This window comes from Cinclus cinclus, chromosome 6 (genome assembly GCF_963662255.1).
Source record: "Cinclus cinclus chromosome 6, bCinCin1.1, whole genome shotgun sequence".
Classification (NCBI taxonomy): domain Eukaryota; kingdom Metazoa; phylum Chordata; class Aves; order Passeriformes; family Cinclidae; genus Cinclus; species Cinclus cinclus.
Window position 1 is genome coordinate 61655402 of NC_085051.1, and position 23619 is coordinate 61679020.

Genomic DNA, 23619 nt, shown 5'->3' on the forward strand with positions numbered 1-23619 from the left:
TTCTGAAGGTGCCATGGATTCAATACAAATCCCAAGGAGCAGCTCTGCTGCGGCGACAGCATGGATCAGCAGAGAATCCCAGAATAGTTTGGATTAAAGGGGTCTTACATCCCATCCCATCCCATCCCATCCCATCCCATCCCATCCCATCCCATCCCATCCCATCCCATCCCTTTATCCCATCCCTTTATCCCATCCCTTTATCCCATCCCTTTATCCCATCCCTTTATCCCATCCCATCCCATCCCATCCCATCCCTTTATCCCATCCCTTTATCCCATCCCTTTATCCCATCCCATCCTTTTATCCCATCCCATCCCTTTATCCCACCCCATCCCTTTATCCCATCCCATCAGCAGGGACTCCTCCCACAACCCCAGGCTGCTCCAGCCTGGCCTTGGACACTTCCAGGGATCCAGGGGCAGCCACAGCTTCTCTAAGAATTCCATCCCATCCCCTCCCCACCCTCCCAGCCAGGAATTCCTAATTCCCAAGATCCCATCTAATCTAACCCTACTTTCAGTTTGCAGCTCCTTCCTCCTCACTCACCCATCAACCTGGAATCTCCATGAATTATCCAGGAGGGAATCGCTTTGGAGATAACCTATTTGCGGAAAGAAAAAATCCCATTTCTTCCAGGCTTTTTGGCCAAAAAATCCTCTTGTGCCTACAAAAAAAGTGACTTTTTCAACCAAACCTTCAGCCACGATCCCACACTGACCAGTGCTAACTCTGGGACAACATGGCATCACTGCTGAAATCCCAGTTTTCCAAAGAAATATCCGTGTGGGAGTGAAAGATTCCATTTTCCCAGCTGCTGCTTTGTTCCTGTGTCAGTAAGACAAGCCTTGGAAAACAAGGTGACACATTTACAAGCCTCGGAGGCAGCTGATGATTCCACACTTCTCTCCGAGCTGTTTCCCAAAGGAATTTCACTGCAGACTGTTATAAACTCAGCATATTCCTCACTCGGAGACACCTCAGCCAGGCTGGGGAATATATAAATATATTCCTTTGTTTTACCAGGAATGACAGGTCTGGCAATATATATTCATACAAAAATTAACTGGTTTTTTAAAATGTGTAATTATAGTGGAAATACTGGGAGTTAATTGGCATAAACTGATTAAATGCTGTGGTCAAACCACAAATTAATGATTTTTCCTTCCTGAACATAATTAACATTGTCTAAATCCATAGAATTGCAGTAGGAACTCCATGGAAGCTGCAAATTAAACTGGAATTAGGGAGGGAAACCCCCAGCTGTGGTGCAGCCGTGGATTTTGGATGGATTTGGGCAAGGACAGAGCTCAGGTGTTCCTTTAATGGCCTGGAAGGAAACATGGACAAGGTGCAGGCTGCGGATGCCAGGAGAAAAATGATCCCAGACGTGTGCAGTGGCCAAGTCCCATCGTGTTTTCTGCTCCACTTTCAGCTGCAGTCCCTTCCCGGTGACATTCCCTGAGGCTGATCCTAAAATCCCCCTGTCCCCACCCCCGCCTGCTCTCAAACTCCTGCAGAGCTGCTGCTCAGCTCAGGTGTGCACTGAAGGGAATAATTCACCCCAAAAAATGGGGTTTCCAGGCCACCTTGGAGCTGGGAATTCCCAAAGTTAGCAGCCAAGTTTTTTTTGGGGGGGGGGGGGCTGGATTTTTCATGGATGTGTTTGTCCCAATTCCAGTCTGAGGCAGTGGGGAGATGCTGGGTCTGATTTTTGGTGTTTTAGCTCCAGAGAAACCCCTAAAATATTCCCACAGTAAATCCCAGATTTCTGTTCCTGCCTGGAAGGGGAATGCAGAGTGGGGTGGAAGCCAACAGAGAGAGGGGAGAGGTGAAAATGGAGAGAAAATAAAATATTCCACATTGGAGATGTATGAATCAGGGGACCAGGATGGGGGAAGGAAAATATGGGAGCTAAAGGGAGAGAGAAAAGAGCTGAGAATGGGGAAAATCTGTTCTGGCAGTAAGGTCAGCCTGAGTTATCCAGGGCATGAGAATTGTCCAGAGAAAAAATTATGGAGCACTCCAAGGAAAGAAGCGAGGAAAACCCAAAGGATCACAAAAGAATGAATGGCTTCCACTGCCAGAAGGCAGGGATGGATGGGATGTTGGGAACTGGGAATTCCTGACTGGGCTGGAATTCCCAGAGCAGCTGTGGCTGCCCCTGGATCCCTGGCAGTGCCCAAGGCCAGGTTGGACATTGGGGTTGGAGCACCTGGGACAGTGGGAGGTGTCCCTGGGTTGGGATGGGATGATCCTTAAAATCCCTCCCAGCCCAAATCATTCCAGGATTCCATGATTCCATGATCAGCCCCTTCACTCCTACAGAGAACTGGGATTACTGGGAAGGTTCCATCTTCACCCAGAGCGTGCCTGGGGCAGCTGGAAATCCTGGAAAAGAAGTGAAATCCAGGGAATGTCTGAATGCTGACAATCCTGTGGGATTCTTCTTGCCATCCAAGGGGGAAGGCTAAAATCCAAGCAGAGTTTATAGAGCTGTAAAACAGGACAATATTGGGTTATTAAAATACAAATTACTGCTCAATCCCAAGGGAAAAGGGATAAAACCAGGGACACCAGAACTGGTTCTAATCAACAATATCTAATTAAGTCTCCTATTTGAGGTTTCAATGGGCATTAGCAATGATTGGAATTCAGCTCAGGAGCTTTCATCAGGTGTCCTTGGGAGATACTCGGGGACAAAAATTTACTGGATGGGCTCAGTCCAGAGAGAAAAATGGTGTTAAATAATTCTGATTATTTAGATTAGCTCAGGCAAATGGAGCTTTTGTATCACTCCAGCTCAATGAGATCAGTGTGGGAAGGGGGGAGATTGGATTCCTGGTTGAAGGGATGCTCAGAGAGGAATTCCTGGGATGAAAAGTTTTAGTATCACTCAAATGATGGTGGGAGGGTGACAGAGGAACAGCTCCGTGAGGCTTCTTTGGACTGGGAGTCTCTCAGAATCTCCTCTTCCTGCTTTGCTGGCATTAATTTAACAACTAATTAATTTTCATCTTTTCAGAGAGTCACGCTCGTGTTCTGAACAAAACTCCTGTCGTGGTTTAGCACTGAAATCCAGGAATTCTCAAAGCTGTTGTCACATTTTTCTCCTGGAGATGGCTCTGAGGGAAGGGACCAGAGCCAGGGCAGCCCAAAAGCAGCACCAAAATCAGGGAATGCCTCTCCCGGGACCTCTTTGAGTCTCCATTTCTCCATGTGCAAAGGAGAGGAAAAAATTTTTCTTTTCTCCCTTCAGAATTTAGTTGTTTATGCGTGACTTCCATCCTGCAGCCAGCGCTTCTTTGAGCTCCAGGAAATTGTGTCCCAGAGCCAGGGTGGGATTCTGATGAGCACTGAGGCCATGGGCTGTGTAAACAGCATAAAATAATCAGAATATAGGGGTTTTAACCTCTGGAAGAAGGGGCAGGTAAGTGAGGAGCACAAGGATGTCAGGAGGTGAAGCAGGGGGAAATCGGAAGAGCAAAGCCCAGTTGGAATTTCATCCGGATACTGCCATAAAGGACTTCAAAAATATCCCTGCAAATATTTCAGCAACAAAGTGAGGGATGAGGAGAATCCCCAACCCTTGCTGGATTTGGCTGAGGGTGAGGAAAAGGCTCGGGTACATCAACGTTCTTTGCCTTCCAAGTCAAGGAGGGGCTGGAGGGTGTCCAGGGAAGGGAAAGGGCTGGAGAATTCCTGAGGGAGCTGGGAAAGGGCTGGAGAATTCCTGAGGGAGCTGGGAAAGGGCTGAGCCTGGAGAAAAGGAGGCTCAGGGGGGACCTTGTGGCTCTGCACAACTCCCTGACAGGAGGGGACAGCCGGGGGGATTTGGGATTTGGGATTTGGGATCTGCTGCAGGGAACAGGGACAGGAGCAGAGGGAACGGCCTCAGGCTGGGCCAGGGGAGGTTTAATTTGGATATTAGGAAGAATTCCTTCATGGAAAGGTTTGTCCAGCCCTGGCACATCTGGCCAGGGCAGTGCTGGACTCACCATCCCTGGGGGAATTCAAAATCCCTGTGGAGGTGGCACTTGGGGACACGGGACTGGGGTGCCTTGGCAGTGCTGGGGAATGGGGGGATTTGATGATCCAGAGGGCTTTTCCAACCCACACAATTCCCTGATTCTGCCCTGAGTTAGCCCTGCTGCTTCTGTTCCCTTCCAGGGCACAGAGGGAGGAGCAGGGACCTCCCCTGCTGTGCCATAATTCCCATCCCTCAGGAGGAACAGCTGAAATCCCTTCATGCCGCCCTTGTTTCCCGAGGGATTTGTCCCTGTCACCTCCACCAGCAGCTTTTCCAGCAGCTCTGGCTGTTACACATGTAAACAGAGACTCCTTTCACCTCCTCTGATTTTTGCAAAATCAACATTACCTTTGTTTCCCATACCTGTCAAGGAGCTTGATCCAGCTTTCCCAAACCCCAAATCCCTGGGCAGCGCCTGCTTTGTTTTCCTGAGGAACAAAACTCCAGCTGGGAGAGCTGCAGCCATCAGCTGCTTCTCCACAAAATCCTCAGAGCTCCCAGTCCTATTGATTCCAGCCAGAGCCTTGAAATAACAATTAACCTTCCTAACGATGCCCGTCCCTTCGAAACGCAGCTCCTTCGCTTTGCAAAGTTTGCTTTTAAAAAATGGAGGAATCAATGAGATCTTACATCTATTGACCCATCTCAAATGTCAAGGTTTTGGTGGGGAAGGGCTCTGAGGAGATGCAAATCTTGTTCTGGGCTTTGCGGCCGCTCAGCACTCAGTGTTGGTCGCTGCTTTTTTAACATTTATCTCCTTTAATTCTCTAACGAACACAGCAGCTGAAATCTGCATTGTCAACACCTGGGAAAACATGCTGGGCTTGTTTAGAGCACTCTGAGCTCATGGAATGTGCATTTCCTGAGGAGAAAGCTGGCTGGGATTTTAGCAGCATTCCTGATTTGAGCGGGGCTCAGCACTTCGCCTTCATTCAGAGGGCTGAACTCAGCTCAGTTCTCTGAGCTCCTCAGCCAGTTCAAAGTCCTGCTAGGACTCGTTTCTTCCCTGGATCTTCCCTTTTTCATTCCCTGACAACTCATTAACAGAGTGCCAGGGATTTCTTGCACCTTTAGTGGCTGCAAAGATTTCCAGAGAGAAAACAGAGCACTTCTCACCCCAAAACCTTTCCATGCCAGAGCAAAACACCAAGAAAAGGCCCAACCCAGCCTGTCCATGACTATTTTAGCTATTTGGGGTTTTTTTTTCCCTCTGTACCAACATGGAATTTCTGCCCCTGGAATGCCTTTTGCTGCCAAAGAGCAGCTGCAATTGTCTACTGATTAACACAGGATAATAAATTAGCTCAATTTGCAGCCACCTGGGTGGAATAGCACGTCCAAAATTCCTTTGTTAGTCAAGGGCAGAAGCACCAAGCCAGGAAGATTTGATACCAGGTTTGAAGTCTTCGAATCAGTGTTAATTAGCTTCATTGAAAATACAGCTTGAAATTCTCATTAAATTCCAGAGCTTTCAGAGTCTCAGGATTGTTGAACTGTGCTGGCTCCTGGTTAAAGTTGGCAAGGCAAGAATGAAAATCAAGACTTTTGAATTCTCTTTTTATTGAAAGTAACAGTATCCTTGTGAGTGGTGATGAAATCATCCCTTCATGGATCCACAGTTGCTATTAAATAATTAATAATCAGCATCCACAATTCCCAGAATAATCCATCAGAATTCTGAACGAGCAGGGGAAGGGATGTCCTCAGATTCCGTGGGATGCAGATGAAGGCAAAGCAGCTTCCAAGAGGATTCTGTGCTGGGAGGAGCCTCCAGCCAATTCCCTCTGTCTGATCTCCACACCTTTCCCTGGGGAGATTTGCTCCCACCATCCCATGTCCTTCTGATCTTCACAAATTCCATGTTTTACCCCCTACACAGGAGCCACAGGGATGTCCCTGTCCCGTGTCCCCCCTGCCTGGTGGCCTGGGGAGCCTTGGAAGAGGGGATCGCAAAACCCCAGACTGGTTTAGGTCAGAAGGACCTTAAATCCCATCCCATCCCATCCCATCCCATCCCATCCCATCCCATCCCATCCCATCCCATCCCATCCCATCCCATCCCATCCCATCCCATCCTTCATTGGGTTGAAGTACAGAGAAGTTGAGGAGGGCTCTAATTTAAATTTAATTTTACTTCATGCAGTTCGTATAAAATATGCTGAATTCCAAAGGAAGCCAATTAGAGAATTATCAAAGAAGCATGGAATGGTTTGGGTTGGGAAGGATTTAAGGGATCATCCCATTCCCACCCCTGCCATGGCAGGGACACCTCCCACTGTCCCAGGTGCTCCAAGCCCAATGTCCAACCTGGCCTTGGGCACTGCCAGGGATCCAGGGGCAGCCACAAATTCTCTGGGAATTCCAGCCCAGCCAGGAATTCCCAATTCCCAACATCCCATCCATCTCTGCTCCTACAATCCTAAAGACATGAGATGATGATTTCAAATCAAATTCCCCCCCATATAAACAGCACTTTGATTTTAATAGCAAAGAAACAAAATAGTCCCTGTGAGGCTCATTCCCAATCCCAGAAAAAAAACAGTGGAATTCCAGGAGCAGCATCGTCCAGAGTCCCTCCGATCCCATCCAGTGGTTTTCCCAAGGTGTGAGGATACAGCAGAGAGGATTCAGCCTCCACATCACTCTATGCTTCCCAAAGAAACCACTCCCCACCTTAAAATCGAAGCAAATTAAAAAAAAAATATTTTTTTTCAATTGTTTTTAAAGTTCATTTTTAGGAAATTTCCTTAAAGTATAAAGAAATTCAGGATGGAGCTAAAAAATCTGAGTGCATTAATATCAGACTAAAGTGGTTTCTAATTAGCTCACAGTGATGAAGGGAAAACCTTAAAAAAAGCAAATTTTAAATGAATTAAGGTGCTAGGAATGATCAGCGTTTCCTTGTCCTACCGATTCATTTGCTGACTATTTTATTTTCCTTTTCCTTGAGGGCCTTTTAATTATGCAGAGAAATCTCATCAAACCCAGCTGAAGAAGGGCAGGACAATTAGGAGCAAACAAACACTTCAGCAGAATGCCCCACCTGGATTATTTTTGCAACAACCACTCAGCGAGCTCCAGGAACCTTTGCTGCATTTCCAGCCAGATCCTGATCAGATTTTCCCAATAATCCCAACAATTCAACAAATTCCTGGGCTTTGAATTCCTTGTTGCTGGGGTGTAAAATTAATGTCACTCTCCAAACTCAAAGCCACCTCAAGTCCCAAAAAATTCTTATTTTCATGGTTTTATCGCATTTTGGCTGCTGACACACACCTGTCATGGCAAAGCCCCTATCCCAGAACTCCAGGGTGATTTGGGTTGGAAGGGATTTTAAGGATCATCCAGTTCCAGCAGGGAAACCTTCTGCTACCCCACGCTGCTCCAATCCTGGCCTTGGGCACTTCCAGGGGTGCAGGCACAGCTTCCCTGGGAAACCTCACGTTTGTGGGGATGGATGAAGTGTTTATAAAATACAAATCAGCAAGGGAATTACGGGACCTGTTCCATGGAGAGCCATCCCAAAGCTGTGCCTGGAGATGGAATGTGCTTCCTGAAAGATGAATTTTCCAGACAAAATCCCTGCACTGATGTCTGGATCTGGTTCTTTTCTTTCACTCCTGGCACAGTTTTGGACTCCACTCGCTCCTGTTATTTCTGGAAGCCAGCAACAAGGAGATGAAGAGAAGGAGAGAGAAGAGGGCACCACCAAACACCAAACTGGGAATGGGGGAAGGAGAAATCCGGGTTTGGACTGCTCCATTCCCAGCCAGACAAGGAAAATGTTTGTTCTGCTGCTCCTTCCAGTTCTGCTGTCCAGGACTCAACACCATCCCTGTGCCAGGACATGGATCTGTTCCCAAGGGATCAATGACCCAGCACCATCCCTGTGCCAGGACATGGATCTGTTCCCAAGGGATCAATGACCCAGCACCATCCCTGTGCCAGGACATGGATCTGTTCCCACGGGATCAATGACCCAGCGCCATCCCTGTGCCAGGACATGGATCTGTTCCCAAGGGATCAATGACCCAGCACCATCCCTGTGCCAGGACATGGATCTGTTCCCACGGGATCAATGACCCAGCGCCATCCCTGTGCCAGGACATGGATCTGTTCCCAAGGGATCAAGGACCCAGCACCATCCCTGTGCCAGGACATGGATCTGTTCCCAAGGGATCAAGGACCCAGCACCATCCCTGTGCCAGGACATGGATCTGTTCCCAAGGGATCAAGGACCCAGCGCCATCCCTGTGCCAGGACATGGATCTGTTCCCACGGGATCAATGACCCAGCGCCATCCCTGTGCCAGGACATGGATCTGTTCCCAAGGGATCAATGACCCAGCGCCATCCCTGTGCCAGGACATGGATCTGTTCCCAAGGGATCAATGACCCAGCACCATCCCTGTGCCAGGACATGGATCTGTTCCCACGGGATCAATGACCCAGCGCCATCCCTGTGCCAGGACATGGATCTGTTCCCAAGGGATCAAGGACACAATGCCATCCCTGTGCCAGGACATGGATCTGTTCCCAAGGGATCAAGGACACAATGCCATCCCTGTGCCAGGACATGGATCTGTTCCCAAGGGATCAAGGACACAATGCCATCCCTGTGCCAGGACATGGATCTGTTCCCACGGGATCAATGACCCAGCACCATCCCTGTGCCAGGACATGGATCTGTTCCCAAGGGATCAAGGACACAATGCCATCCCTGTGCCAGGACATGGATCTGTTCCCAAGGGATCAAGGACACAATGCCATCCCTGTGCCAGGACATGGATCTGTTCCCAAGGGATCAAGGACCCAGCACCATCCCTGTGCCAGGACATGGATCTGTTCCCACGGGATCAATGACCCAGCACCATCCCTGTGCCAGGACATGGATCTGTTCCCAAGGGATCAATGACCCAGTGCCATCCCTGTGCCAGGACATGGATCTGTTCCCAAGGGATCAAGGACCCAGCGCCATCCCTGTGCCAGGACATGGATCTGTTCCCAAGGGATCAAGGACACAATGCCATCCCTGTGCCAGGACATGGATCTGTTCCCAAGGGATCAAGGACCCAGCACCATCCCTGTGCCAGGACATGGATCTGTTCCCAAGGGATCAAGGACCCAGCGCCACCCCTGTGCCAGGACATGGATCTGTTCCCAAAAGAGACAGCAATGGTGAGATAGAATTTGATGGTCTGGGTGCACAGAACTTCCAAAAATATTGGCAGAGGAAGGATTTGGAGCTGGTGGAGCAAGTCCAGAGGCACCAGGGTGATCCGAGGGAAGGGGCAGCTCTGCTGGGAGGTAAAGCTGGGAGAGCTGGGAATGTTCACCTGGAGAGGAGAAATTTGGGGTGACCTTGGTGTGGCCTTGTAGGGCCTGAAGGAGCTGTAGGAAAGATGGGGAAAGAGGATTTCCAGGGGATGGAGGGACAGGAGACAGTGATGGAGTAGTTTTAGATTGGGAATTGGGAAAGAATTCCTGACTGGGCTGGAATTCCCAGAGCAGCTGTGGCTGCCCCTGGATCCCTGGCAGTGCCCAAGGCCAGGTTGGACATTGGGCTTGGAGCACCTGGGACAGTGGGAGGTGTCCCTGACATGGCAGGGGTGGCTCTGGCTGGGATTTAAGTCTCTTCCCACCCAAACCATTCTGGGATTCCATGATTATCCCTGCTGAGGCATCTCCTGCCTTTTCCATGCTCCACTTTGAGCTTCTCCCAAATCCCTTCCCTTCTTCCTGCTCTCTTTCCAAACACAGTTTGGGATCCAAGATGAGTTTTTTATGGCTCAGACAACATTTAACCCTCTTGTTCCGTGGGTCACAGTACAGCCAAAACTTTTTCCCTGCAAACCAGGTTTTTGAGGCAGTCTCCTTCCACACCTGGAATAATTGAGATATTTCCATTCTTAAGCAGCTCACCAAAGCATTGAGAGGATAATTTGTCCAGAAGATACCTTGCTATCCAACCTGATTGTTCTTCCAATAGATTTATCAGAGCAAACCCAAGGAATCTGAATTATTTTGGAGGGAAGTGGCAGAAATGTCTCGGGGAACGTCTACCTTGAAAACCAATTAAATGGGCTTAGACAGAAGCACTTTCACGTGGTCTGGAAATTAATTGCAAGGCAGCATGCAAATGGTAATGATGAATATTAATGAGCTGAGTTGGTGGCAGGATCTGAGGGGGAGATTTCCATCTTCTGTGGACAGGGGGATGTGGCACGGAGACTTTAAACCCCAGGTGACTGCAATTGAAAAAATCAGGTTTATACACACACAGAGGCTTGGAAGGAAACACATTCAGCAAGGTGTGAACCCTTGGAGTGAGTGGGAGTTCATTCCTTCACCTTCCCTTTCAATGGATGAGCCTGATTTTCCATCCCATAAATTATTAGTAGACACATAAATACCTGTTCTTCATGGTAGAAGCTGCTGTCAATTACCTTCCTTTTATATTTCAGAAGATCTTAAAGAAAAACCTGAGCTTGAAACTGTTTCTGTTTCACCCAAGTGGGTTCTTTTCCCATTCAACTCCTCATTACCACATTTAATTCCCATTAAACAATTTCCAGGACACTTCAAGACGATGGTGGTAAAAGGAGAAGTTCTATTTTATTGTTTTGATAAAAAACCTAGAGGTTATTGCACAGCTGAGTGGAAAAACCAGTTCCAAGATAACAGTTGCAAGGAACTGGAAATTTTCTCCTGGGAGATCTGGAAACACCTGGAGGGGCAGGGATTGAGACAGGTAATGACAGCCTCAAGTAAGAATTTATTTCTCTATAAAGCCAAGGCAATAAACTCAATAAACTCCCAGATCTGCCCCTGTCATTTTAAACTTGGGTTAGGAGAGGGATTAGCATAGGAGTCTCAGGGCTGGGCTCAGCAGGTCATTCCCTATATTTTTCCATCTCTTATCTCTGGGATGGGCTCTATCCGTGCCTTTGGAACTGCCTGACCCCAATCCCAGCTTTGCTGAGAGGCAAAACCTTCCCTGAGTCCTTGGGATGTTCCCGAGGGTTTGCAGCTCCATCCACTCCAAACTGATCCTGTGAAACTGAGCAAACAGGGATCTCCACTCGCTCCAGATCCGGAGCTCAGGGAAATGAAGATGGAAAACCAAAATTAACATCCCTGCTGTAAGGAGGGCCAGGCATGAATATGGATGATCCATTATGGAATTGACTGATGGATGACCAGTAACTCATCCCAAGTAATGGCTCACACTGAGTAATGGAGTTTCTCTTTCCAGATAAAACATTTGTCACTTAAATGCCTTCCACGTCACCCTGCACTAAAACCTCTGGACAATTTAACTTAAGCACTGTTTGCTTTAGGATTTTCCAAAAACAAATCCCTTTCCTGGTTTAAACGTGGTGCCCCAACAATCAAAATCAACCCTACACCCTCAGTTTCCTTGGATCGCCTGTGGTTTTGCTGTCACAGCTCTGTCAGCGCTCAGCAGGAATTCTCCCAAAGTGGGAGAAAGGATCCCATTCCCTTAACCAGGAGAAAGGTTGGAAATAAAGCAGGATCCCCTCACAGGGCTGGAGATGGAGAATGGGCTCAGCCACAGGAGCTGGGATGTTGGAAGACTCATTTAACATCTCTCTGGTGAGCTGGATGCTCTGGGATCTTGTGGATCCAGGATGGAGGAAGAATAATGGGATTGAGCCTTCTCAATCCAAGTTAGAAGAATGTGGAGCTGATGGAGCAATTCCAGAGGAAAACAGGAATATTTACTCTGGAGCCCCTCTGCTCTGGAGCCAGGCTGGGAGAGCTGGGAATGTTCACCTGGAGAAGGGAAGGAGCAAGGAGAGATCAGAGACTGAAGGGGCTCCAGGAGAGCTGGAGAGGGACTGGGGACAAGGGATGGAGGGACAGGACACAGGGAATGGCTTCCCATGGACAGAGGGCAGGGATGGATGGGATGTTGGGAATTGGGAATTCCTGGCTGGGCTGGAATTGCCAGAGCAGCTGTGGCTGCCCCTGGATCCCTGGCAGTGCCCAAGGCCAGGTTGGACATTGGGCTTGGAGCACCTGGGACAGTGGGAGGTGTCCCTGCCATGGCAGGGGTGGGATGGGATATAAGGTCCTTCCCACCTAAACCAATCCATGATTCCATGATTATCCCTGCTGAGGCATCTAATGCCTTTTCCATGCTCCACTCTGAGCCTCTCCCAGTCCTTTCCCCTCTCAACTCCTACAGTAACCCTGGAAGACTTTAAAAAGCCTCAATATTGTTGCTCCCTTTCATTAGGTAAAAAACAAATTAGAGAAGGAAATTTTCCTTCGGAATTCACCAAAAATTGCAGGAAATGTCATCTGAGGTCAGTGTTCCTGCTCAGGATTCCAAAGAAAACCAAGCACAGAAGGCTTTGGGCCACATTGGATTGCATTTGCTGTTTGATGGTCTGGTAACATTTTAATAGTCTTCAATGAGCATTTAATTTAGATTTAATAGGGCAGCTTCTCTGTTGTAATTAAATATCAATTGATTGTTCCAAGAGCACTTGCTTGATTTAATATCGAAGAGATAAACCTGCTTTGCTGTATAATTAACTCCGAACACAACAATAAAAGTGCAATTAAATTTCTGGAACACAGAACTTGTAAAAAAAGTTGCTCGAGCTGCTGGACACGAGGGGAATGAAAGAAAAATGATGTTAAAATTGTGCTCTAGCAGTGATCCTAAGAGCTAATTAATTACTTTGCTCAACTATTGATGATTTTGACCTTTGATGCAGAGATTCCTTTGAGGTGGAAATCAAACAATGGAAGTGCTGTTCCCACTGGGAATGGCATCAAGAGAGAGTTTTCATCAAACAGGTATAGGAAAAATGTCAGGAAAAATGTCATTTTAATGGATTTCCCCCCCCCCCCCCACACACATTAATAATTGGTATTTATTGTATTTGCACTTAAATATTCAACCTTTGAAATAGTTCAGCTTATTTTTCAAACAGGTCATTAATTCCCATTGTGGGTTTTTCCTGTTTGATTTTCCCTTTGTTCCTGAAGATTTTCTTTTTAATGGAGTCAATGACTTAAAAATGGAGAAAGGCAAAAAAAAAAAACAAAACAAAACAAAAACAACAGGCACGGGGATGGTTTTAGTGCTGACCAGGAGAAGCCATCCATGAGCAAATCCCACATTTTCCCAAGGGCAGAACAGGAGGGAATGGCCTGAGGCTGAAGGAGGGCAGGGATGGATGGGATATTGGGAACTGGGAATTCCTGGCTGGGCTGGAATTGCCAGAGCAGCTGTGGCTGCCCCTGGATCCCTGGCAGTGCCCAAGGCCAGGTTGGACATTGGGGTTGGAGCACCTGGGACAGTGGGAGGTGTCCCTGCCCATGACATGAGATGGGATTTGAGGTCTCTTCCAACCCAAACCAGTCTGGGATTTGGGGATTCTATAAAATCCTCAGGAGCACAGAGATTTTGGACCTCCTGGTACAAAGCTGGGAAAAGCAGCCCTGGATCTTTATTCCCTGGGAAATCTCTGCTCATCCAACTGATCCCTAAAAACTGGGTCCTTCCTCCCTCTCATCCTTAGGGCAGGGAGAGACTCCCTGGGGTTCACACATTTCCTGAAGTCCTATATAGGATAAAAACCTCGAAACTCCACCCAAATATAATCACTGAATAAATAAATAAATAAATAAATAAATTCATTAAAGGCAAAAATCCCAGATTCCTGGGTTCCCTGAGGTGGGAAAAGCCCTTCCAGCCCATGGAGCCCCAGCTGTGCCCAGTGCCCACCTTGTCCCCAGCCCAGAGCTCTGAGTGCCAGCTCCAGGAATTCCTGGGACACCTCCAGGGATGGGCACTCCAAACCTCCCTGTGGCAGCCACTTCCATTTTTTCCCCATGAAGAAATTCCTCCTGAAAATATCCGATAATCAATCCCTCAATACAAAGGCAGAACTCAGATCTGTTCATCTCTTCTTGATGGAAAAACCCAACAATTCATTCCCAAAATTCAGGAATGGCAGCCCCTAAATAACACGGAACTTCTGCTGGGGAGGCAACTCCTGCTTCCAGAGAGGAACTTTTTGTCCTAAATCGCATCCCAGGATCAGCAATGCCATGGAAAAAAATGGACTGAAACCCTACCTGGCATCACTTATGTTTAGATTTAGATATTTCATCAAAATCAACCCCCAAATCGCATCAAAATCTTACCAAAACCTTATCAAAATGAGCCACAAGTTGTAACTCGCAGGTACAATTTTCCAATACTTTAATCTTATTTTGGCACCTTTCAAAAATAACAAAGTTCAAAGGCTTTGCAGCTGAATCCCAAACACTGATCCCGCTCTCTGGAGAGTTCTGGAAAATCTCCCATTGACTTTTCCAGGTCTTGGAGCAGCCCCTGGGCTGACTTTTTAAGCAACAAAGGGAAAATAATTGAAATTTCCACAAAATTGGCTGAGGATTATTTTAAAACTCCCAGGGTTTCAGAACTTGTAAGAACTTGTCGTGTTTTTATCCCGATCCTTAAAATGGTGCCATAAAAATTCTTTAAGATGTTCCTTGGAGAAGTTCCCATCCTGGAGGGAATTGCTCAGGACATCTCAGGAGTGACTTTTATTTGCCACCACCTCCTTTCCAAGTGCCAAGTGCTCCTATCAGCATCTCCAAAGTAGGCAGGAATTTTATTCCTCCTTTCCTTCCTCCTGCCAAAATTCTTCCCACTTTTTCAGAGCTGCTTTTCTTCCTCCTCTACCTTTTATGACAGCAAGGAAGGAATGAAATCCCAAGCATTTCCAGTATTCCATCAGGAATGACATAGAGGGAGATTTCAGCATCCGGAGTTTGAAAATTTGGGATTTTCATGGAATTTACTCAATGGTTCTTTTCCTTGGAAGCGTCACCCCTCTCCATGTGTGATTCTGACTCAGCTGTGGAGAATTCTCCAGGATTTTAGGTTGGATTTCAGGGAAAAGTTTTTCCTGGAAAATCCTCACTCCCCCACCGTTTCAGAGTCCATGAGGAGCTGGAGATTTTTCTTTGCATGTATCTTTTTTTTTTTTTTTTTTAAGAAAAACAACATTCCATAAAAAATCCAAATGGGTTTTCTACTGAAATAAAGATTGTGGGTTCCCATCAGGAGCATCTTCCTGAATTTCCATGGAGTTTTTCTGCCTAAGCACCCTAACGCTCATTTTTTGAAATCTTCCATTTTGCATGGAAGAGTGGGAATTCCTGGTGTCTAAATTAATTTATTCATTACGAAACAACCATCCTCAACATCTTCTCCAATCCTGGGAGACCAAGCAGGGTTATCCAGTTATTTCTATCTCCAGGTCAGTTGCTGGAAAATCCTAGGAAATGTTCTCTAAAGGGGATTAAATTATGAGAAGCTGATGAAAACCCATAGGAAGCATTAACCTAATATTAATATTTTCATATTAAAATTTCTATTAAAACATAAAAATGACAATACTAGGTCAGACCAAAGGTTATTTATCCAGGATAAATTCCTGTCCCTGAGCATTCCCAGGCTTCCAGCTCGGAGATCTGAGCAGGCAGTGAGACAAAATCTGCCGGATACACCACAAATCCTGTGTAAAGGCCAGGAGCTTCCCTTTGGAGATGAGAGTTATAATTTCCACAAAAAAAGGATCCTCAAACCTTTCAAGGAGAACCAATAAACACAAAATTCCCACTGGGAAGCCTGGAGATGGATTTCGCTTCCAGGAGGATTCCGTTCATTAGGCTGGCTGCTAATTAAAGGCTTTTTTTCCCCACTGCTGGATTTACAAACATCTCCTCCTCCTGCTGCTGCTCTCCCAGATGTGTTTTCCAGAGTCTTTAACAATTCCTTGCAGCTCTGAGATTCCCGGGAAATGCAGCTGGGGCTGTAGGGATGGAGATCCCGGAGTGGGGCTGCTCCTGGTGGCCCTGGGAGGCTCCCGGGAGCTGAGCAAGGATCTGCTGCTCTCCCTCGTCAGAGCCCTGCAACTGCACCCACCTCTGGGATTCCTACAATTTCCCTTCCGTTCCCTCCAAAACGGGCTGGAAAACGGACATTCAATGGATGCTGGGAGGGAAAAGCTTTGGCAGATCTGCTGGCATTAACTCTTTAAGCGTTGTCCCTGAATGGGGCTCTGCCAGGGTTTTGGATGGTTTTGGAGGATGAAAATCTGCTTTTCCTGCCTTGGTGAGCAGTGTTTTATTTCAAGGATATGATGTAAGAGGAGTCACAGCTTTGGGAAACGGAGGGGGAAATGAAATGGAAAATTTCCACCCTTTTGGGATGACACGACGGCTCTTCTTCCCCACAGAATCTCAGGATGGTTCGGGTTGGAAGGGACTTTAAATCCCATCCCATCCCTTTATCCCATCCCTTTATCCCATCCCTTTATCCCATCCCTTTATCCCATCCCTTTATCCCATCCCATCCCATCCCATCCCATCCCATCCCATCCCATCCCATCCCATCCCATCCCATCCCATCCCATCCCATCCCATCCCATCCCATCCCTTTATCCCATCCCTTTATCCCATCCCTTTATCCCATCCCTTTATCCCATCCCTTTATCCCATCCCATCCCATCCCATCCCACCCCTGCCATGGCAGGGACACCTCCCACTGTCCCAGGTGCTCCAACCCCAATGTCCAACCTGGCCTTGGGCACTGCCAGGGATCCAGGGGCAGCCACAGCTGCTCTGGCAATTCCAGCCCAGCCAGGAATTCCCAATTCCCAACATCCCATCCATCCCTGCCCTCTGTCCATGTGAAGCCATTCCCTGTGTCCTGTCCCTCCATCCCTTGTCCCCAGTCCCTCTCCAGTTCTCCTGGAGCCCCTTCAGGCCCTGGAGGAGGCTTCACAAGGAGGCATAACCATTTTCTACCTAAAACACGGATATTGCAAACCTATAAATAAACACCTCTGGGTGAGGAGGGAGAGAAAAGGAGAAGGAGGAGGAGAAATCAAAACCTTGGATCAGGATCCATCTCAACCACCACATCAAACACAACCCTGTCCTTCCAACCCCACTGCCAGCCTGACACTAATTTAGTAAAACCCAGCTGTTGGCAGCAATGCCCAAGTGCCTCAGTGACCTTAAAATCCCAGGGATTTCTTGCAGCTTCTAAGGGAGGTTTCAGTTCTCGCCGATTTTTAAAAGCCATGGTGCAAAGCAGGGCCTGTCAGCAGTGTGATGTAATTATCATCAAGCCTCAGTAAAGGATTTTAAATTAAAGCCAACTCGCTCTGTAAATACTTTGTGTCTCCATTATTGTTCTCTCCTCCTAATGGCTTTTGGCACGGGCCTTGTCAGGGGTTTATTGTACAACCCCCCCGGCTGTGCCAGAGCCTGCTATGAATAAATCACACCCTCCACTGAGCACCAGGCGATGGCAAAATGCAACAGCAGATGAAAAAAGCAATAAAGAACCATAACAGCTGCCTGTTCTCCTCGGCAGGTTTACATCACCCCCTGATTTAATTTCCTATTTGTAACGGCGCAGCTCACTGCGACAGCAGCGGGAAATAAAATCAGGGATGTTCACACAGGGCTGTTTTTCCCAAAGAAAAGTGAGGCACTGCGTGGTTCAGAGGGGTTTCCTCCTCAGAGCTGCTCAGATTCTTCTTGGGGCTCTTGGGGCAGCCCAAGGAGGATTTTTTTGAGGAGAAAAATCACTCGGAGGTGCTGGTGCCACAGCTGGAAGATGCTGGGCCTCTGTGTGTGTGATGCTGGTATCACATAAAGGAAAAGGAATTGGAATGGGAGGGAATAAATATCAGGGAGAGGTTCTTCCCAAAAGAGTGCTGGCACTGCCCGGGCTCTCCCCAGGGAATGGGCACGGCCCCGGGGCTGCCAGAGCTCCAGGAGAGTTCAGACACCAGGGATGCCCAGGGTGACATTGTTGGGGGGGTGTGGGCAGGGACAGGAGCTGGGCTGGGCTGGGTGATCCTTGTGGGTCCCTTCAAGCTCAGGGAATTCCATGATTCCACGGAAATGAGCTGCACATGGATTCCTGCTCAGGACTGAGCTACTCCTGGAGCTGGAAACCAGGAGATCCAACCAGCTCTGAAGTCTCTTCTTCAAACCATCCACCGCGAATGCGACCTGCTCTGAGACACCGAGGACAAGGAGAGCAACGTTCAGGGTAGGACTCAGCCCCTGTTTGCTCCCCCACGCCCTCTCCCAGCTCCACACCTCCCTGGAATTCCGGGAGAGCGGAATCTCCATCCATGCGGGGATTCAAAGGGATTCAAAGCCCTGTGGATGTGGCACCTGGGGACATGGGGCACTGGTGACCTGGGCAGTGCTTGGCAACTCAGCGACCTCAGAGGGCTTTTCCAGCCTCAGGGATTCTGTGATTCCATCAAACCACCGGGACCCTACAACAGTTACCTGACACAGACAATCCATCCAAACCTTTCCCTCTTTCAGCTGCTGGAAGGGAAGCGCTGGAGCCATCCCGGCAGGATCTGGGGGTCCCCTCTGCACCTCCCAGTGGTGACTCAGAAGATTCCTGAGTCCCTCTTGTGCCTGAGGGTCTTCTCCTTGACCCTTCCTGCTTTTCCTGTCCTGCTTTTCCCTTCCTGGATTTCCTGTCCTCCTTTTCCTTTCCTGATTTTCCTATCCTGCTTTTCCCTTCCTGCTTTTTCAGTCCTGCTTTTCCTTTCCTGTTTTTCCTTTCCTGCTATTCCCTTCCTACTTTTCCCTTCCTACATTTCCCATCCTGTTTTCCCTTCCTACTTTTCCTTTTGTGTTTTTCCCTTCCTGCTTTCCCCCTGTCCCTCAGCATCTCCCAACCTCTGTTCCACATCCAGCTGAGCCCTTTTTGCTCCTCGTGCAATTCCTTCTGCTCCAAGCCAATGAAGAGCCCTGGATTCAGCTGCTGCCACCCTTCCCCACCCTTCCTGCAGCTCCTCAGCACTGGGATGGATTTTTTCTGTGCTTTTTTAAAGAGCCACCAACTTCCCTGAACTATTTTTTTTTAGGTTTTTTTTTATTATTTGGGCTCATTTCCCAAAGGATCTTCCCTCCCAGTTCTGGCTTTATTGGATTTGGCATTATTGCAGGACATGGCTGTGTTATTCCCTTGGTTTTTAAGGGTTGTTCTTGAGGGATTTTTTTTTCCATCTTCTGCACTTTTTATTCCTCCATAACCTTCCTGAAGCCTGTGACCTCTGTATTCCATGATCAGGCTTGGAATTTACCTTGTGCCTTCCTCTTCCCAGCCATTTTGTGCTGGGGCAGGATCCAAGCTGGAAACCTCCTCTTTCTTCTCCAAAATCCAGCATTTGAACTTCATCTCTGACACCTTTTCCTGGATGGCTCAAGAGCCTTTTCACTACATTCCCTGCACTGGAAATTTCAGAAATAAAAATTTCTGTAGGATTTCAAGTTTCACGCACCAGACTGGATCTGGGCTTTACGGAGCAGCTCTTTATTTCCAGTGACAAAACAATTTCCAAAGTAGTGAGAGCCACAGAGCCTGGGAAAAGGCACCTCTGGGAATCCTATCCCTCCTCCACATCCCTGGGTTTTGAGCTTGGAGAGAAATGGATAATTCCCACAGTTTTGCTACCCCGGCAGGGATAATGATTGCGCACATCCCTGCAAGCCTGAGAATTCTAAAGCAACAATTTGTTGCTGCATTGCAGATTTGGGATAGTGGGATATAAACCCAGAGCAGGGCTGGATGGGATACTGTGAATTGGGAATTCCTGGCTGGGCTGGAATTGCCAGAGCAGCTGTGGCTGCCCCTGGATCCCTGGCAGTGCCCAAGGCCAGGTTGGACATTGGGGTTGGAGCACCTGGGACAGTGGGAGGTGTCCCTGCCATGGAATGGGTTGGAACGGGATGGGATTTAAGGTCTCTTCCAACCCAAACCATTCTGGGATTCTGTGACTCCCTGAATGTTTCCACCCCTGTTTCTGGCAGCTGTAACAAATTTTTAACTTTTTTTTTAAATTCGATTAAATATATTCAAATTAAGGTTCACGAGCACCTCAGGAAAACAGAATTCTGTTGGATTATCGGAAAACAAAAACAGAAAAAAAATCCCCTCCAGGAATCAGGCTGGACAACCCTTTCATGAAGGAATTCTCAATATCCACCCTGAGCCTGCCCTGGCCCAGCCTGAGGCCGTTCCCTCTGCTCCTGTCCCTGTTCCCTGCAGCAGATCCCAAATCCCAAATCCCCCCCCGGCTGTCCCCTCCTGTCAGGGAGTTGTGCAGAGCCACAAGGTCCCCCCTGAGCCTCCTTTTCTCCAGGCTCAGCCCCTTCCCAGCTCTCTCAGGAATTCTCCAGCCCCTTCCCAGCTCCCTCAGGAATTCTCCAGCCCCTTCCCAGCTCCCTCAGGAATTCTCCAGCCCCTTCCCAGCTCTCTCAGGAATTCTTCAGCCCCTTCCCAGCTCCCTCAGGAATTCTCCAGCCCCTTCCCAGCTCTCTCAGGAATTCTTCAGCCCCTTCCCAGCTCCCTCAGGAATTCTCCAGCCCATTCCCATCTCCCTCAGGAATTCTCCATCCCATTCCCAGCTCCCTCAGGAATTCTCCATCCCATTCCCATCTCCCTCAGGAATTCTCCATCCCATTCCCAGCTCCCTCAGGAATTCTCCAGCCCTTTCCCAGCTCCCTCAGGAATTCTCCAGCCCTTTCCCAGCCCCATTCCCTTTCCTGGGCATTCTCCACCCCCTCCATGTTCTTGTCTGGGCGTATCCCAGCTCCTGGGGACAGCAGTGGGAAGTGACAGATCCAGGAGCAGCAGCCAAGCCTGGGCACTGTGGATGCACCACCCCAAAGCTGGTTCCTTTGGGTCCTTGTGCCACCAACTGTCCCCACATCATCCCAAAAGCTCCCAGACTCATGGAGCTCTCCCAGGAACCGGTGTTGATTTTGGGATTCCTTCCTACTCTTCCTCATTCCTGAGCTGCAGGGAGCAAGACCAGTGTACAGAGAACTTCCACCGTGGTGTTCCCAAGGAAGTGTGGATGCTCCCACTTGGTTATTGGAAGAGCCCAAGACCAGTTAATTAGGAACGGTCCCAATTAACAAAACCATCACGCACTTCCCTGGATTCCAACTTCCACAAACATTAAAGGCATCCCATAATTTGCATTATTGGGAACACACACCATTTGGAGGCATATTTGGATATGAATCTGATGTGATAGCTTTAGGAAGTTAATTAGGTAATTGCTAAACATCCTAATTGATTTTTAATTACTGAGTGAGGCTCGCAGCAGAGCCCAGCCTGGCAGAGTCCTCTGTCATTACAGAACAAAAGGAACTTCAGCAGCACTTCAGCATTCCCAGGCTCCCACACGTCTTTGGTTTCTGCACCTTTTCCTAGAAATCCACCAGGATTTGCCCAGCCCTTCATTTCCTCCTGATTTTTGGGATCTTCGGTCAAAAGAGGAAAAATTGAACAACATTCCAGGAGATTTCCTTAAACTCAAGTTCTTGAAAGTAGAGGTTGGAATTAGATGATCTTTAAGGGCCTTTCCAACCCCAACCATTCCATACATACAAATCCAGGACCTAACCCAGACAATCCCATAGGTCTGACACCGGGATTAATTTACAATTTCCATTTTGATTTAGGCTTTCCCAGCTATTCTGTGATCCCACATATCCATCCTCTGGAAACCACCTCCATTCCCTGAGCACGAGAACATCCACACGAGTTCTGGAGAAGGAGCCCTGGAATCTCCTGGATTGGTGGAAAGCCTCAGTGCCTGATTTTCACAGGTGGAATTCCAGAATGGTTTGGGTTGGAAGGGATCTTATAACCCATCCCATTCCACCCCATTCCATGGCAGGGACACCTCCCACTGTCCCAGGTGCTCCAACCCCAATGTCCAACCTGGCCTTGGGCACTGCCAGGGATCCAGGGGCAGCCACAGCTGCTCTGGCAATTCCAGCCCAGTCAGGAATTCCCAGTTCCCAATATCCCACCCATCCCTGCCCTCTGGCAGTGGGAGCCATTCCCTGTGTCCTGTCCCTCCATCCCTTGTCCCCAGTCCCTCCCCAGCTCTCCTGGAGCCCCTTTATGTCCTGTCTCCCTCCCTTACTCACCTCTCCATCCCCACATCTTTCCCAAGCCTCTCCCAGCTCCACACGCAGCCCTGCCCACAGCTGTGCTTCCATGAGGCAGCATCCTGGGACACAGGAAAGGAGTGGAACACCCTCTGAAAAAGTGGAAAAGCTGAAATGTGGCCCCTGCCCCAAACCCAGGGATAGCAAATCCCCTCCTATCCTAGGCAATTCCCTTTTTATTCTTAAAACACCAGTTAAAGGTGACAGTCAAATGGATGCCTGGGGACTGGAAAATCCTTGGAAAAGCCATGGTCACTCCAGGGGTGTTCAGCATCCCTGGATGTGCAGGGGGGAACATTTCCTGCAGCCCCTCACTCCTGCTCAGCTCCAGCTCTGCAGGGGAAGGAGACGGGACAGAAAACTGGGCTGGGGACAAGGGAACAATGCTGACAGAGCCCCAGCTGACACTGAATTCCCAAGTCAAGGCTTTGGGAAATCGGGAGCTGCTTCAGGAGGCTCCAACACCAATGTTAGTGCTGCTTCTAGGGAAATGCAGTTCTTTTCCTTTCTGGAACACAGTTACCCAACACCTGCCTTTATAAATAGGGACGGGGTCTTTGCAGGGCTTTTGGTGTTCTGGTTCTGTTTGCTTTATTCCAGCTTTTTGTTTGCTTTTTTTTTTCCCCCCAGCTTTTTGTTCTTCCTTTTCTTTCAGCTTTGGGGAGCTTTAGGAGTGCCAGGAGCGCATGGGGTGAGCCCATCACACATCATAGGAGAATGCCTCAGGAAATCTGGCACCACAGGGAAAGCACCACTTTTCCATTTTCCCTTTGAAATCCCATCCCGTGGTTGTCCATCCGTGGCTGTCCATGGGATCTTTGAGCTCTGGTTCCAATGAGAATGGGATTTCAGCTGCAGGGTTTAAAAGGCAGAATTTGGAATATCCGCGCTCCTGTGCCACACACACACAAAAGGATTTTTGCACATTTCAAGCAAGGCTGCTTTTCCTGCTTTTCTTGCCTTTCCTGATGAATGAACTGCATCAGGATTTATGGAGCTGAGATGTGGAACTCTGGCTGTTTGGTTGAAGTGCCTGGGATGAGCTCCTGAGGGGCAGCATCTCTGTCAGGCTGGTGCCAAAAAAGGTCAGGGATTCATCTGGGGTTGCACTGACAGGGCTGCTGGGAAAGGGCTCCTTGGGATCCTCTGAGGTGTTTCCATGGAATTCTGAGGGCAGGAAAGCAGAGAAATACACCATGCTCCGTGGGAGATGTGGGATATCCCAGGGAATTTCCTGGCTGGGAGGGATTTCCTCTTGTTCTTTTGGAAAAATGAATTAGCAGAAATTTCACTTTTGTAATTTTGTTCCAGGAATAGCGCACGGATTTCAATCTGCAGCTTCCAGTGGAATTCCTGAGACTGCCAGGAAAGGGAAAGGCTCCCAGTGGTCACCAGCTTGATCCAGTAGGATCAATGGGAGATCCCAGTGCCCTGCAGGGTCACAAGGACCCCTTCCTTGTCCTTTCCCTGTGGCAAATCCAGGATGTGAGCATGGAGCACCCAAAGCTTAAAGCCTGGGGA